At 49.2% G+C, this 17,573-nt stretch overlaps 1 protein-coding gene across 2 annotated transcripts in view; it reads right to left on the bottom strand.

Annotated features, from left to right (window-relative positions):
- PIGK (phosphatidylinositol glycan anchor biosynthesis class K) overlaps window positions 1–17,573 on the bottom strand; it is a 270,897-nt gene that overhangs the window by 36,909 nt on the left and 216,415 nt on the right. The window lies entirely within an intron of this gene.

Raw genomic sequence — 17,573 nt, 5'->3', positions numbered from 1 at the left:
GAGGGAAAGGGGGGGGGGGGGAAGGGGAAAAAAGGGAACAGGAATGAAGGGGAACAGGACATGCATGCAGTCCATCATAGGCTTATAGAAAGATGTTCCAGGAGAACTTCTCATTCAGTCCCCCTGGGCTGATAGTTCCTAGTTCATAGATCCATTTGGACTCGATGTGAAGCAACTTGCGATCCCTGTCTCCTCCTCGGATGCTTCGCGGCACATGGTCTATAATCTGGTGCTTGATGTCATTCAATGAATGGCCCATCAGTGCAAAATGTCTTGCCACGGGTTGTTCGGAGGGTTTGCCCGTCAGTGCTTGCTTGATCGCGGATCTGTGGAGGGCCATCCTCTCTCTGAAAGTTCTGATGGATTTGCCCACGTACACTAAGTGGCATGGGCAGGTCAGTATGTACACGATGTGCGTGGTCGTACATGTCACAACATGCCTGATCTGAAAGATCCTCTCCTTATGGGGATGTTTGAAGGTCGACCCTACTATCATACTATTGCATGTGGTGCATTTGGGGCACCTATAGCAACCCGGTGCTTTAGTGAGAAAAGTGGAGGGCCTTTGTACCTCATTCTGGAATCCCGTGATGTCCGAGTGCACGATGATGTCCCTTATGCTCTTACCTCTAGAGAAGCATAGCATGGGGCGTTTCTCTTTGAACACTGGAAGTTTCCTGTCTGAGGCCACTATAGGCCATAAGGCCCTTGCTGCTCTCTGGATCACCGGGCTGGCAGTGCTGAAGGTGTTGACGAATGGAATCACCGCTTTAGTTTTCCGCGTTACCGGTTTCAGTAAGGTTTCCCTGGGTATGTCCATAACTTCTTTTTTCTGCAATTGCAGTTTACGGTGGTCATATCCCCTTTGGGTAAACTTGCTAACCATATTCTCTAGTTCTTGGTCCAAACTAGATCGGTCACTGATGATCCTGGAGGCCCTTATCATTTGTGATCTAGGGAGTCCATCCTTGAGGGGTCTCGGATGATGGCTGTTGGCCCTCAGTAGGACATTTTTGTCCGTTGGTTTAGAGTACAGACTTGTGCTCAAGATGCCATCCTTGACGGTTATCCTTACATCCAAGTAGTTAAGGGACTCCCTACTGGTTGTATAGGTGTATTTGATGGTAGAGGGTCTATTGTTGGCATCCTCCATGAGTTGTTCAAACGTTTTGGTTTCTCCAGTCCAGAGCAAAAACAAATCGTCTATGTATCTGACGAACATCAAGATATGCTGGGGTCACATGCATATGCCACTAAGGTCATGTTTGTATCCATCCATCTGTGGGTACTACAGATGCATGTGAAAGCCTGGATTATAGGATAGATACCGCCGGGTCAGGTTTGTCAGACCGTCATGGCAGCAGCCTCCAGGTATTGCGCATCAATAGACAGCAGTGTGACCAGCATCAATTAATGTCTGGTTCCTAGACCCTTTAAGTATTGCCATGACCCTAGATATGTCCTGTTGAATTACGTCCTTTACTGGTGGAGGGTCTCCATGGTGTTGTGGTTACAGTTTCTCCTCTCATTCACGTCTTCCACAGACACTGTTCATGTCACGTCACTGTTTTCTGCATCGAGCAGCGGCGTCTTGGTTGCCATCGCAACAGACACATCAGTAGTGAGGTCATCACGTCGCGACCGGAAGTACGGCGGGTCCGTCGCATCTCCGGCCACGCACCGTGCACTGGCGGGCTTCTCCGGGATATAAGGTATGTTTGTACACTTCGTATTTGTTACACACCTTGACAAAGGGGCATGTGAGCCCCGAAACGTCGGCTTCATGTAAACGTTTTTGAATACAATTTTCTTTTTTCAAACCCTCGAGTGCCGCTGTCTTTTTTGGAATTTTATATATATATATATATATATATATATATATATATATATATATATATACTAGGTGCTTCATCGCGCCCTACGGGCGCTCTTCACACCGTCGGAAGGGGCTACGCCCCCTCAACCCCTGCACGCCTTTCTGGGGTTCAATATATGGAGTATTACCTGCATTCCTAGTTTTGTTAGTGTTTGAATATTGCACAATGATAGGGCGTCCGATGGTGAAGGGGGCGTAGTCCCTTGCAACAGGAAGGGGTTTGGGGAGTGGGGACCGCGGATGGGGGAGGGGGTATGAAGGCGCTGTGGGTGGGGTAGGAGCAGGGGTGTCGCAGGTGGGGGATGGCAGCTGCAGGGCTGTTACGGATGGAGGAGGGGTTCCGAAGGCGCTGCAGATGGGGAAGGGGTGGGTGCGGGTGTGCAGTGGATGGGGGAGGTGTCCAGGGGGCGCGGTGGGTGGGGGAGGGGTGGATGTAAGGGTAACGTGGGTGGGGGAGTGGCGGGTGCGGTGCTGTTGCGAATGGTGTAGGCGATGCAGATTGGGAAGGGCCTGCTGCGTGGGTGGGGTAGGGGATCCAAAGGTGCAGCGGGCGGGGGAGAGCCAGATGCGGGGTGTGGCGGATGGGGGAGGGGCTGCTGCAGATGGGGGAGGGGTTTGGAAGACACTGCGGGTGGGGTAGGGGGTCCGAAGGCGCAGTGGGTGGGGGTGCCACGGGTGGTGGAGGGGCAGGTGCGGGGGTTTGCGGGGGATGGGGAGGTGTCCAGGGGCGCTGCAGGTGGTGGAGGGGCAGATATCAGTGCACATAGTCTCTGTGGTAGTTAGTGAGGGTTGGTGATGGTGTGAGAGGGGTGAAGGCCAGTACACAGACAGGCAGTTAGAGAGCAGGATGAGGGTGACAGGGCATAGTGACGGGAAGTACTTAGCAGATATAGGGGTGGGCTACAGGTGTGATGTCACAGTGTGTGTACCTTTGCTCTCGTGTGAGGTATGTGAGGTATGTGTGAGGTATATGTGAGGTATGTGTGAGGTAAGGATGTGCGGGTCGTGGTGGCCACTAACCTCCAGGCTGCTGCTGTGAGATGGTGACTGCAGAGGGAGGGAGCTCAGACCCAGCAGCAATGGGTCGTGGTCAGCATTCCTTCCTGGCCACGTTCCGCCGCACACTGTCCGCCCCGTCTGACGGGCGTCATTCCTCCATCCTGCATGGCAGCGTCAGCTGCTGTGATAGCGGAGCATAGGTAAGCGTCCGGAGCCCTGTGGGCGGGCAGGCATGGTGTTTCCCTAAAGAGGTGCGGCGCGCGTCCTTAGGCTGCAGACGGAGGGAGCTCCGGGCCAGCAGCAATGTTGATTAGTGCGTGTCCCGTCCTGGCGCTGTTCCACTGCACATGCTCCGCACCGCTTGCCGCTGAGCATGGCAGCCCTTGTCTGTATGCTGCAGATGCTGATCTAGCGGTGCCTGAGCTAGCGCCCTCTCCCTGGGGTGTGGGTGTCAGGCGGCAGGTATGGTGTGTAGGTGGGAGAGGAGCTGCGGGCGGCGACTCGCTGCCTGCAAGTACCCTCCATATCAGCGCTGTTCCCCTCCCTGCAGATAGTGTCAGTGGCCGTGGTGTACTTTTGCTACTGGTGGCCAGGGCCGGTGCTAGGGTGTTCGGCGCCCCCCTGCAAACTATGAATTTTGCGCCCTCCCATATTCCTTTGTTGTGCATCGGGAAAAGGGGTGTGGTCTCACAACTAAGGGGCATGGCCACACAATAGTACCCCCATTTAAAATTACGCCACAATGTAGCACAATCTTATTCATCTTATACGTAATGCCCCACCCGTAGTAGTAGCGTCCTTATACGTAATGCCCCACCCGTAGTAGTAGCGTCCATATACGTAATGCCCCCCCAATAGTAGTAGTGTCCTTATACATAATGCCCCCCCAGTAGTAGTAGCAGTTATATGTAATGCTCCCCAACAGTAATAGTTGCGTCCTTATACATAATGCCCCCCCAGTAGTAGTAGCATCCTTATACATAATGCCCCCCCCAGTAGTAGTAGCATCCTTATACATAATGCCCCCCCAGTAGTAGTAGCGTCCTAATACATAATGCCCCCCCAATAGTAGTAGTGTCCTTATACATAATGCCCCCCCAGTAGTAGTAGCAGTTATATGTAATGCCCCACAACAGTAATAGTAGCGTCCTTATATGTAATGCCACCCCTGTAGTAGTAGCATCCTTATACATAATGTGCCCCCAGTAGTAGTACCGTCCTTATACATAATGCCCCCCCAGTAGTAGTAGCATCCTTACATGTAATGCCCTCCCAGTAGTAGTAGCACCGTCCTTATACATAATGCCCCCCAGAAGTAATAGAGTCCTTATATATAATGCCCCCCCAGTAGTAGCGTCCTTATATGTAATGCCCCCCAGTATTAGTAGCCTCCTTATACGTAATGTCCCCCTATAGTAGTAGCGTCCTTATACGTAATGCCCCCCCATAGTAGTAGCGTCCTTATACGTAATGCCCCCCCCTATAGTAGCAGCGTCCTTATACGTAATGCCCCCCATAGTAGTAGCGTCCTTATACGTAATGCCCCCCTATAGTAGTAGCGTCCTTATACGTAATGCCCCCCCATAGTAGTAGCGTCCTTATACGTAATGCCCCCCCATAGTAGTAGCATCCTTATACGTAATGCCCCCCCTATAGTAGTAGCGTCCTTATACGTAATGCCCCCCTATAGTAGTAGCGTCCTTATACGTAATGCCCCCCCTATAGTAGTAGCGTCCTTATACGTAATGCCCCCCTATAGTAGTAGCGTCCTTATACGTAATGCCCCCCCTATATTAGTAGCGTCCTTGCATGTAATGGCCCCCCCAGCAGTGGCGTCCATAAAGTGCGCACACACAGACATACCTCACACACACACACAATTCACACATATATACAAACACACACACCCCACCATATATACACACACACACACTATATATACACACACACACACCCACTATATACACACCCACTATATACACACACACACTATATACACACACACACTATATACACACACACACTATATACACACACACACACATTTCTCTCTCACCCTCCACTTACCAAGTCTGGCTGGCCGTCACTGCAATGCTGATTCCAGCATTGTTCAGCTGTCTGGTCCCGTGTAGCTCCGCCCCTCTATTCCGTGTAGCTCCGCCCCCTCGTGCCGCCGTAGCTCCGCCACCCTTTCGGGTCCCGCACTGCACAGCACACAGCCCGCTGTCACAGGTGATTGGGGGGGGGGGAGGACAGGCACAGCAGCCGGCAGCTAGTGGCCATCCTCACCTCCTATACTGTAAGGTAGGGTCTTGCACCTGACTGCTGCTGGCGCTGGGTATGGGGTAGCTCCCTGCAGCAGATGCAGTTGACTCCGCCCAGCTCTGTGACTCCGCCCAGCGTTACGAGCACAGAGTCACAGATTAAGGCAAATATATAGGAGATATACATACATACACTGCTCAAAAAAATAAAGGGAACACTTAAACAACACAATGTAACTCCAAGTCAATCACACTTCTGTGAAATCAAACTGTCCACTTAGGAAGCAACACTGATTGACAATCAATTTCACATGCTGTTGTGCAAATGGAATAGACAACAGTTGGAAATTATAGGCAATTAGCAAGACACCCCCAATAAAGGAGTTGTTCTGCAGGTGGTGACCACAGACCACTTCTCAGCTCCTATGCTTTCTGGCTGATGTTTTGGTCACTTTTGAAAGCTAGCGGTGCTTTCACTCTAGTGGTAGCATGAGACGGAGTCTACAACCCACACAAGTGGCTCAGGTAGTGCAGCTCATCCAGGATGGCACATCAATGCGAGCTGTGGCAAGAAGGTTTGCTGTGTCTGTCAGCGTAGTGTCCAGAGCAGGGAGGCGCTACCATGAGACAGGCCAGTACATCAGGAGACGTGGAGGAGGCCGTAGGAGGGCAACAACCCAGCAGCAGGACCGCTACCTCCGCCTTTGTGCAAGGAGGAACAGGAGGAGCACTGCCAGAGCTCTGCAAAATGACCTCCAGCAAGCCACAAATGTGCATGTGTCTACTCAAACGATCAGAAACAGACTCCATGAGGGTGGTATGAGGGCCCGACGTCCACAGGTGGGGGTTGTGCTTACAGCCTAACACCGTGCAGGACGTTTGGCATTTGCCAGAGAACACCAAGATTGGCAAATTCGCTACTGGCACTCTGTGCTCTTCACAGATGAAAGCAGGTTCTCACTGAGCACATGTGACAGACGTGACAGAGTCTGGAGACGCCAAGAAGAACGTTCTGCTGCCTGCAACATCCTCCAGCATGACCAGTTTGGCAGTGGGTCAGTAATGGTGTGGGGTGGCATTTCTTTGGGGGGCCGCATAGCCCTCCATGTGCTCGCCAGAGGTAGCCTGACTGCCATTAGGTACCGAGATGAGATCCTCAGACCCTTTGTGAGACCATACGCTGGTGCTGTTGGCCATGGGTTCCTCCTAATGCAAGACAATGCTAGACCTCATGTGGCTGGAGTGTGTCAGCAGTTCCTGCAAGACGAAGGTATTGATGCTATGGACTGGCCCGCCCGTTCCCCAGACCTGAATCCAATTGAGCACATCTGGGACATCATGTCTCGCTCCATCCACCAACGCCACGTTGCACCACAGACTGTCCAGGAGTTGGCGGATGCTTTAGTCCAGGTCTGGGAGGAGATCCCTCAGGAGACCATCCGCCACCTCATCAGGAGCATGCCCAGGCGTTGTAGGGAGGTCATACAGGCACGTGGAGGCCACACACACTACTGAGCCTCATTTTGACTTGTTTTAAGGACATTACATCAAAGTTGGATCAGCCTGTAGTGTGTTTTTCCACTTTAATTTTGAGTGTGACTCCAAATCCAGACCTCCATGGGTTAATAAATTTGATTACCATTGATAATTTGTGTGTGATTTTGTTGTCAGCACATTAAACTATGTAAAGAACAAAGTATTTAATAAGAATATTTGATTCATTCAGATCTAGGATGTGTTGTTTAAAGTGTTCCCTCTATTTTTTTGAGCAGTGGATTAAACACCGCATGTATGGAATATCCATGAGTGTCTCTGAGTGCCGCTGCATGCTAGGCAATGCTGGATATATATATATATATATATATATATATATATATGTGAACTATTATAGTTAATGATCTTATTTATTTAAAAAATATTTATATAAAATACTGGGCAGTATATTAATCTAAAAATATATATTTTGGGAAAAATAAGATTTTACTTACCGGTAAATCTATTTCTCGTAGTCCGTAGTGGATGCTGGGGACTCCGTAAGGCCCATGGGGAATAGACGGGCTCCGCAGGAGACATGGGCACTTTAAGAAAGAATTTGCATTCTGGTGTGCTCTGGCTCCTCCCTCTATGTCCCTCCTCCAGACCTCAGTTAAAGAAACTGTGCCCGGAAGAGCTGACAGTACAAGGAAAGGATTTTGGGAATCCAGGGTAAGACTCATACCAGCCACACCAATCACACCGTGTAACTTGTGATAACTTAACCCAGTTAACAGTATGAACAATAACAGAGCATCAGATAAACCCTGATGCAACTATAACATAACCCTTATTTAGGCAATAACTATATACAAGTATTGCAGAAGAAGTCCGCACTTGGGACGGGCGCCCAGCATCCACTACGGACTACGAGAAATAGATTTACCGGTAAGTAAAATCTTATTTTCTCTAACGTCCTAGTGGATGCTGGGGACTCCGTAAGGACCATGGGGATTATACCAAAGCTCCCAAACGGGCGGGAGAGTGCGGATGACTCTGCAGCACCGATTGAGCAAACGATAGGTCCTCCTCAGCCAGGGTATCAAACTTGTAGAACCTTGCAAACGTGTTTGAACCTGACCAAGTAGCAGCTCGGCATAGTTGTAATGCCGAGACCCCTCGGGCAGCCGCCCAAGAAGAGCCCACCTTCCTAGTGGAATGGGCTTTCACTGATTTTGGCTGCGGCAATCCAGCCACAGAATGAGCCTGCTGGATCGTGTTACAGATCCAGCGAGCAATAGTCTGCTTTGAAGCAGGAGCACCAAGCTTGTTAGATGCATACAGGACAAACAGTGACTCCGTTTTCCTGACTCTAGCCGTTCTGGCTACATAAATTTTCAAAGCCCTGACCACATCTAGTAACTCGGAATCCTCCAAATCACGAGTAGCCACAGGCACCACAATAGGTTGGTTCATATGAAAGGATGAGACCACTTTTGGCAGAAATTGTGGACATGTCCTCAATTCCGCTCTATCCATATTAAAAACCAGATATGGGCTTTTATGAGACAAAGCCGCTAATTCTGACACGCGCTTAGCCGAAGCCAAGGCTAATAGCATGACCACCTTCCACATGAGATATTTAAACTCCACTGTTTTAAGTGGTTCAAACCAGTGCGATTTCAGGAAACTCAACACCACGTTAAGATCCCAAGGTGCCACTGGAGGCACAAAAGGAGGCTGAATATGCAGCACTCCCTTCACAAACGTCTGAACTTCTGGCAGAGAAGCCAACTCTTTTTGAAAGAAAATGGAAAGGGCCGAAATCTGGACCTTAATTGAGCCTAACTTCAGGCCCAAATCCACTCCCGACTGAAGGAAGTGAAGGAACCGGCCCAGCTGAAACTCCTCCGTAGGAGCATTGCTGGCCTCACACCAAGAAACATATTTTCGCCATATCCGGTGATAATGTTTAGCTGTCACGTCCTTCCTAGCCTTTATCAGCGTAGGAATGACCTCGTCCGGAATGCCCTTTTCTGCTAGGATCCGGCGTTCAACCGCCATGCCGTCAAACGCAGCAGCGGTAAGTCTTGAAAGAGACAGGGTCCCTGTTGCAACAGGTCCTGTCTTAGAGGAAGAGGCCACGGATCTTCTGTGAGCAATTCTTGCAGATCTGGATACCAAGTCCTTCGTGGCCAATCTGGAACAATGAGAATTGTTCTTACTCCTCTTTTTCTTATTATCCTCAGTACCTTGGGTATGAGAGGAAGAGGAGGAAATACATAGACCGACTGGAACACCCACAGTGTCACCAAGGCGTCTACAGCTATCGCCTGAGGGTCCCTTGACCTGGCGCAATAGCTCTGTAGCTTTTTGTTGAGGCGTGACGCCATCATGTCTATCTGTGGCAGTTCCCACCGACTTGTAATCTGTGTGAAGACTTCTTGATGAAGTCCCCACTCTCCCGGGTGTAGGTCGTGCTGAGGAAGTCTGCTTCCCAGTTGTTCACTCCCGGGATGAACACTGCTGACAGTGCGCTTACGTGGGTCTCCGCCCAGCGAAGAATCCTGGTGGCTTCCGCCATCGCCACTCTGCTCCTTGCGCCGCCTTGGCGGTTTACATGAGCCACTGCGGTTATGTTGTCTGACTGAATCAGAACCGGTTGGTCGCGAAGTAGGGACTCCGCTTGACGTAGGGCGTTGTATATGGCCCTTAGTTCCAGGATGTTGATGTGAAGGCAAGTCTCCTGGCTTGACCACAGGCCTTGGAAATTTCTTCCCTGTGTGACTGCCCCCCACCCCCGGAGGCTTGCATCCGTGGTCACCAGGACCCAGTCCTGAATGCCGAATCTGCAGCCCTCTAGAAGGTGAGCACTCTGCAGCCACCACAGGAGAGACACCCTGGCCCTGGGGGATAGGGTGATTAACCGATGCATCTGAGGATGTGATCCGGACCATTTGTCCAGGAGATCCCATTGAAAGGTCCTCACATGGAACCTGCCGAATGGAATGGCCTCGTATGATGCCACCATCTTTCCCAGGACTCGTGTGCAGTGATGCACCGACACCTTTTTTGGTTTTAACAGGTCTCTGACCAGTGTCATGAGTTCCTGTGCCTTCTCCCTCGGGAGATAAACCTTCTTCTGGTCTGTGTCCAGAATCATGCCCAGGAAAGGGAGACGAGTCGTAGGAATCAACTGCGACTTTGGGATATTTAGAATCCAGCCGTGCTGTCCTAAAACCTCCAGAGAGCGTGCTACGCTGATCAGTAACTGCTCTCTTGACCTCGCTTTTATGATGAGATCGTCCAAGTATGGGATAATTGTGACCCCTTGCTTCCGCAGGATTACCATCATTTCTGCCATTACCTTGGTAAATATTCTCGGTGCCGTGGAGAGACCAAACGGCAACGTCTGAAATTGGTAATGACAATCCTGTACCACAAATCTGAGGTACGCCTGATGAGGCGGATAAATGGGGACATGAAGGTATGTATCCTTTATGTCCAGAGACACCATAAAATCCCCCTCTTCCAGGCTTGCAATGACCGCTCTGAGCGATTCCATCTCGAACTTGAACCTTTTCAGGTATATGTTCAGGGATTTTAAATTCAATATGGGTCTGACCGAACCGTCCGGTTTCGGTACTACAAACATGGTCGAATAATAACCCTTTCCTTGTTGAAGGAGGGGAACTTTGACCACCACCTGTTGAAGATACAATTTGTGAATTGCCTCTAACACTATTTCCCTCTCTAAAGGGGAAGCTGGCAGGGCCGATTTTAGGTAACGGTGAGGGGGCATCTCTTCGAATTCCAGCTTGTATCCCTGAGACACAATTTCTATTGCCCAGGGATCCAACTGGGAGTGAACCCACTTGTGGCTGAAGTTTCGGAGACGCGCCCCCACCGGGCCTAGCTTCGCCTGTGGAGCCCCAGCGTCATGCGGTGGATTTAGTGGAAGCCGGGGAGGACTTCTGTTCTTGGGAACTAGCTGTGTTCTGCAGTTTTCTTCCTCTGCCCCTGCCCCTGGCAAGAAAGGACGCACCTCGGACTTTCTTGCCTCTTTGTGATCGAAAGGACTGCATTTGGTAATACGGTGCTTTCTTAGGCTGTGAGGGAACATATGGCAAAAAATTTGACTTTCCAGCAGTAGCTGTGGAGACCAGGTCCGAGAGACCCTCCCCAAACAATTCCTCACCCTTGTAGGGTAAAACCTCCATGTGCCTTTTTGAGTCGGCATCACCTGTCCATTGCCGAGTCCACAGAACCCTTCTGGCAGAAATCGACATTGCATTTATTTTAGAGCCCAGTAGGCTAATGTCTCTTTGAGCATCTCTCATATATAGTACAGCGTCTTTTATATGCCCCAGGGTCATTAATATAGTATCCTTGTCTAAGGTATCCAGTTCCTCAGACAAGGTGTCAAGTCCATGCTGCTACAGCACTACACACCCAGGCCGACGCGATCACTGGCCTGAGTAAGGTACCTGAATGTGTATAAATGGACTTCAGGGTACCCTCCTGCTTTCTATCCGCAGCATCTTTGAGGGTGGCCGTATCCTGTGACGGCAGGGCTACCTTCTTGGATAAGCGTGTTAAAGCTTTATCCACCCTAGGGACGGATTCCCAGCGTAACCTGTCCGTTGGCGGGAAAGGATACACCATAAGCATCCGTTTGGATATCTGCAGTTTTTTATCTGGAGATTCCCAAGCCTTTTCACATAACTCATTTAGCTCATGTGAAGGGGGAAAGGTCACCACTTGCCTTTTTTCCCCGTACATATGAACCCTCTTGTCAGGGACTGGGGTTTCCTCTGTGATGTGCAACACATCCTTAATTGCTATAATCATATAACGGATGGCTTTAGCCAATTTAGGCTGTAACTTTGCATCATCGTAATCGACACTGGAGTCAGAATCCATGTCGGTATCTGTCAACAATTTGGGATAGTGGGCGCTTCTGAGAGCCTGACGGCCTCTGCGACATAGGATCAGGCACGGGTTGAGATCCTGACTGTCCTGAGGCTTCTGCTTTGTCTAACCTTTTATGTAAGGAATTAACATTATCATTTAAAACCTTCCACATATCCATCCAATCAGGTGTCTGCGCCGTCGGCGGAGACACCTCATTCATATGCTCCATCTCTGTTTCCACATTTTTGGGTTTGATTTTGATACTACACTCCTGCGCCAAATGAATAAGCAGCCTGGATCTAGTGGTAAATAGTGCCACCCACACTAAAAAGTATATAGAAAAGAATAGGTTACCACACCAATACACGGGCGCTTCACAGAGTTTTTGATCTGATACTCTCACACAGAATCTAGTGTCGTGTCTACCTAGACAAAAAATACATGCATAGTGTATTATTGTTATAAATATACAATCGAGATTTTCTGGCGTGAACTCGTACCGAATGGATTGGTCTACATATAGTAGACAAAATCACTGTGTCAAAGTCCAGACGTCAGATCATAACCAGAGATCCTCCCTCTCCAATCAACATCAGATAAGGTCTCCCTCCACATGGACTCAGGATAATTCCATATGAAAATAAAAGAGGATCCAATGGTGCAATACCATAAAAACAATTTAATACAGAAGAATAAAAATGGTACAGGTGGACTCTCACCAATTTTGTTGGTCTAACAAGTAGACAAATGAGCATTCAAAACATACAGGCGTCCCCAGAAAGTCAAGATGCCAGCAAGGGAGTCCTCCACGTGTACCCAGGATACCGTTCACCAACGCGTTTCGATAACAGCTTGTTATCTTCCTCAAGGTGACCTTGAGGAAGATGACAAGCTGTTATCGATTTTGTCTACTATATGTAGACCAATCCATTCGGTACGAGTTCACGCCAGAAAATCTCGATTGTATATTTATAACAATAATACTGTGAAGCGCCCGTGTATTGGTGTGGTAACCTATTCTTTTCTGTTTCCACATTGCCTTCCTCATCAAACATGTCGACACAAGCGTACAGACACACCACACACACAGGGGATGCTCTTTTTTGAAGACAGTTCCCCCACAAGGCCCTTTGGAGAGACAGAGAGAGAGTATGCCAGCACACACCCCAGCGCTATATAACCCAGGAATCACACAGTAACTTAGTGTTAACCCAGTAGCCGCTGTAATAATGATTTTTGCGCCTAATTATGTGCCCCCCCCCCCTCTCTTTTTCACCCTCTTCTACCGTGTATCTGCAGGGGAGAGCCTGGGGAGCTTTCTCTCAGCGGAGCTGTGGAGAAAAAATGGCGCTGGGGAGTGCTGAGGAAGAAGCCCCGCCCCCTCAGCGGCGGGCTTCTGTCCCGCGTTTTTATACAATATTATGGCGGGGGCTCATACATATATACAGTGCCCAACTGTATATATGTCTACTTTTTGCCAAGAGGTCCTAATTGCTGCCCAGGGCGCCCCCCCCTGCGCCCTGCACCCTACAGTGACCGCAGTATGTGGGTGTAGTGTGGGAGCAAAGGCGCACAGCTGCAGTGCTGTGCGCTACCTCAGTGAAGACTGGAGTCTTCTGCCGCCGATTTCGAAGTGTTCTTGCTTCTTTCACCGGCTTCTGTCTTCCGGCTCTGCGAGGGGGACGGCGGCGCGGCTCCGGGATCGGACGACCAAGGGTGAGATCCTGTGTACGATCCCTCTGGAGCTAATGGTGTCCAGTAGCCTAAGAAGCAGGACCTATCTTCAGAGAGTAGGGCTGCTTCTCTCCCCTCAGTCCCAACGATGCAGGGAGTCTGTTGCCAGCAGAGCTCCCTGAAAATAAAAAACCTAACAAAATACTTTCTTATAGCAAGCTCAGGAGAGCTCACTAAACAGCACCCAGCTCGTCCGGGCACAGATTCAAACTGAGGTCTGGAGGAGGGACATAGAGGGAGGAGCCAGAGCACACCAGAATACAAATTCTTTCTTAAAGTGCCCATGTCTCCTGCGGAGCCCGTCTATTCCCCATGGTCCTTACGGAGTCCCCAGCATCTACTAGGACGTTAGAGAAATATATTTTCTATACAAACTCAAATGACATATTGGCAGAAAACTTCCTGTTACAGGTTTGCACAGTTATCACTATCGCCCTCCTTGCAGGCGATTCTTGGCACCTAGGAGCGCAGTAATACCTCTTCATGTAAGGAGACCGCATATACATACTGCTCCCACAGAGGTACAGTAGGAAGCTGGTACCACGACACTGACTATAATCTGGACAGCTAGTGATGAGCGAGCGAGACTCCTGACACTTGTTTTATCATGTTCCGCAGCAGAAATAGACATTAATTACAGTCTTCCCCGGGATGCAACCATTTGAAAATATGCTACGAGTGGAGGCAAAATTGAAAAATTAACATAATAGACTTTTGACACTTTCCTACTTAAGCAGAAATTAATTCCATCTCCCAATTTCTGTGCAAAGTCTTTCTAATTTCTCTAATCTGGAGTCCCCGTGGGAGGGAACAGAAGGCTTTCAAGCAGCTCTTTCCCATCTTCCATTTTTTTTAATTATGTGGTTTATTTGATGGAAGACTAAATCACTAAGCCTCCCTTTGTGCTTCTTTTCAGGCACTCTCGCTGGAAATAGAAGTTAATTTACAGCAAATTAAGTTTTTAGAAGGAGAATATATTATGTTACATAAGAAAACGGCGCTTTCTGCAAAACGGTTTTCCTTTTCCACCCTCCCCTGCCGCACGTGGAAACTGCTTAGGCGGCGGTATTGTTGGCGATTGCGAAACCGTTGCACATCGATGGTGATTATGTCCTCCAAAACGGGTTCAGAGGGTATAACCTAAAATTGGTCGCAATTTTTATTGCAATGGTTTGTAATCCCCTAAATTACATACTTTGGGAGAGAATTAAAGAAAACGTAAGGAAAAACTTTAAATAACGCGAAGTCATGCGGGCACAGAGCCTGGGGATGATGGGACGGCGCACATTTCTAGTTGCGTAAAGTGGCCTAACGAAGCACGCCGTTATTAGATCATTACACTGAAAATACGGCTTTGACATTTCACACGGACGCCTAATGAAAAAGGTTATCTCAGTTCACATCTTTCTCTACGGAGGCGCCAGTTTCTGGGGAACCCTTCCGTGAAGTTCCTATTCGCTTATTCTAGGCTACCGGCAACCTGTTTCATGGCGGACGCTTGTTGTTAAGAGCGCAACGACTCGGTGCCTCCGCTGCTGTTTAATTCGTTTAGTCAGAGAGTCCGGCGTGGAGACAGAATTCTTAATGTGACATTTGCAGGCTGGTGGGTCATTTACAGCTGTAAAACACAGCGGAGAACCAGCCATATAACAAGCAGAGCCAGCCGCACATAAAGACGTGTTTAAATAGGTATTCCCAGCTATTTGTCTGGAAAGCAACATTTTAATTTCCGGCAGACAACGGACTCGACTATTTCGTGAAATGCACAAATACAGTCAGCGTCAATATCGGATTAGCACATAGCAGTGACATCACAGAGGCGTAACGCCACCAGCTGACGCATAGCGCAAAAGAGCCAAGTCTTGCTCCGCAAAGACACAGCTCCGCAGAACTTTGCCCCCGCGTTTGGAGCTTAAGGAGGAGATGAAGTGTGATTGCCAGGTGCACAAGAGGCAGACGGCCGATCACGCGGACCTGCGCAATCATGCCACCCACGTGCGCACTCAAACCGGGCAGTGTCTGGAGCCGCCCTAAGTGTCACTTATCACACAAAGGGGTCGATTCAATTCGGCAACAGTTGAATAGCGCCGAGAGTTTGCTCCCGACGCTATTCAATTCAGCTCCAGTTAAGTCGGCGATGGCCCGTTCTCGCCGACTTAACAGGTAGTTTTGTCGGGAGAATGGGCATTCTCCGACTTAACAACCAGCGGCGATGCCGATTCCCGACAGAATCAGCCTCGCGCCAGTCGCGCGGCAGCACTTTTGTCAGGTTTCTTCTCTTATCCCCCGGGGATGAGAGAAGAATTCCTGACAATTGAGGGTCAGTCGTCGCTGTATTGAATAGCGCCGGGAGCAAACTCCCAGCGCTACTCAACTGTTGCCGAATTGAATCGACCCAAAAGAGTTAAACTTCGCACAAGTACTTTTTAGCATTCAAAACACAGCTACCGAAGAACTTATGATTTTAAGAGAAATAAAAACATAATTAACAGCTAATGCTGCCTCAAAGCCGGAATCGGCAGTAACGGCAGCAAACCATCCACGCTCACACCACAGCCAGCCACCGTCCAAGGGTATTCTTAACACTCTTCAATGACAATGAATATCCAAAGGGCACATAATACTACTTGCCACTAGTGATCAGTTCCATTTTCGGCTCGTTCAGCGGACGCAGGGCTCCTGTGAAGTTAATTACCCTAATTCACCAACCCTTGTCTGCAGTCACTAAAGAGCTCAGATAAACATGAATAAAACACTCGGCGAGTGATTACGACAGGCAGTTATAGCACAGGGGTTTGGGGACCGGAGAGCCGAGACGGGAGATCCCAACCACGCAGCGGTGACGCAGAGACTGCAGAACACAACAGAATATCGCCCCAGGCTGTCTGTGAGTTATAGTGTATAGCTGCCAAAAGCTATCCGCACTAGCAACGTGCTCGCACTTGTCTGGCAAAATATCAGATTTAACGGTCATCACTAAATCACCAGAAGAACAATTGCCGCTGTGTTCTGCACGCACCCATGACCGTCTCGTATTTATTCCCGTTACTTGCTACACAATGGTGGTCTCGTATATCACTTCTCTCCGGTGTGAGAGGCCCACTCGGGCATTATTACAGATTTTTTTCCCCTTCCTAAAGTGATCGCGATGCAGACTTATTGCACCGGTCTCTGGGTTCCATAAATCACAGGAATTGCTCAAAAAGCGGTTTAAATACTGAGCAGGACAATTTGTGCTGTATGGGAGTGAACGGGGGTTGCAATAAAGGGATATTTATACTCAATGCAAAATGTTGCATTTCAATGAGCGTTGCTGATGTTCGTTACTCGCCGACGCGTCCGCAATCAGCGCAAGGGAAGCAGCTTTAGATGCGCTGTCATGAAAATTAATGCAGGGGCATTGGGCAACTTCATAAAAACAATACGGTGTCGCCAACACAATGCATGAAATGTGGATATGATAAAACTACCAACAAAACAGCCACTCAGCAAAGCAGTCCCTCAGAAAACATGGCCACTCAGCAAAGCAGCCCCTCAGAAAACACGGCCACTCGGCAAAGCAGCCCCTCAGAAAACACGGCCACTCGGCAAAGCAGCCCCTCAGAAAACACGGCCACTCAGCAAAGCAGCCCCTCAGAAAACACGGCCACTCAGCAAAGCAGCCCCTCAAAAAGCAGCCCCTCAGAAAACATGGCCACTCGGCAAAGCAGCCCCTCAGAAGACATGGCCCCTCAGCAAAGCAGCCCCTCAGAAGACATGGCCCCTCAGCAAAGCAGCCCCTCAGAAAACATGGGCACTCAGCAAGGCAGCCCCTCAGAAAACATGGCCACTCAGCAAAGCAGCCCCTCAGAAAACATGGCTACAAAATAACATACAAAGTTTTAATAACACTGTGTCGACAATTTCTGTGTCAACCATTGCCATGAAGACCTTACCGGTCGACCTTTGGATTGGCGACATAGACACTGTAGATCTACTATTATTGGGGGGGAGGGGGATCAATGACCCATTACCTTTCCCCTCAAGGATCCGCCTCTGACTTGAGTGTCAGCCGCATATTACAGAATGACACTTGTTTGCCTTACAAATCACAAGGTGACAAATGAGAAAATGCAGTAAATACCAGAGGCCCGTATTACAGCGCAGCGGACGTCCCCAGGAGTCAGACTGCTTCTGGCGAGTAAGTGTCGGACACAATAAGAAAATAAATAGAAATATCTACTGCACAGCTGACACTAGTCCTGGTTGTCCTTAGGTCAGTATCACATTTTATGACTTACACAAACACTCCTGTAAAAATCAAAGAAATTCTT

Source organism: Pseudophryne corroboree, chromosome 9 (genome assembly GCF_028390025.1).
Source record: "Pseudophryne corroboree isolate aPseCor3 chromosome 9, aPseCor3.hap2, whole genome shotgun sequence".
NCBI lineage: Eukaryota > Metazoa > Chordata > Amphibia > Anura > Myobatrachidae > Pseudophryne > Pseudophryne corroboree.
The sequence above is the reverse complement of the archived record's forward strand: the minus strand, read 5'-3'. Positions and strand labels throughout refer to the sequence as shown.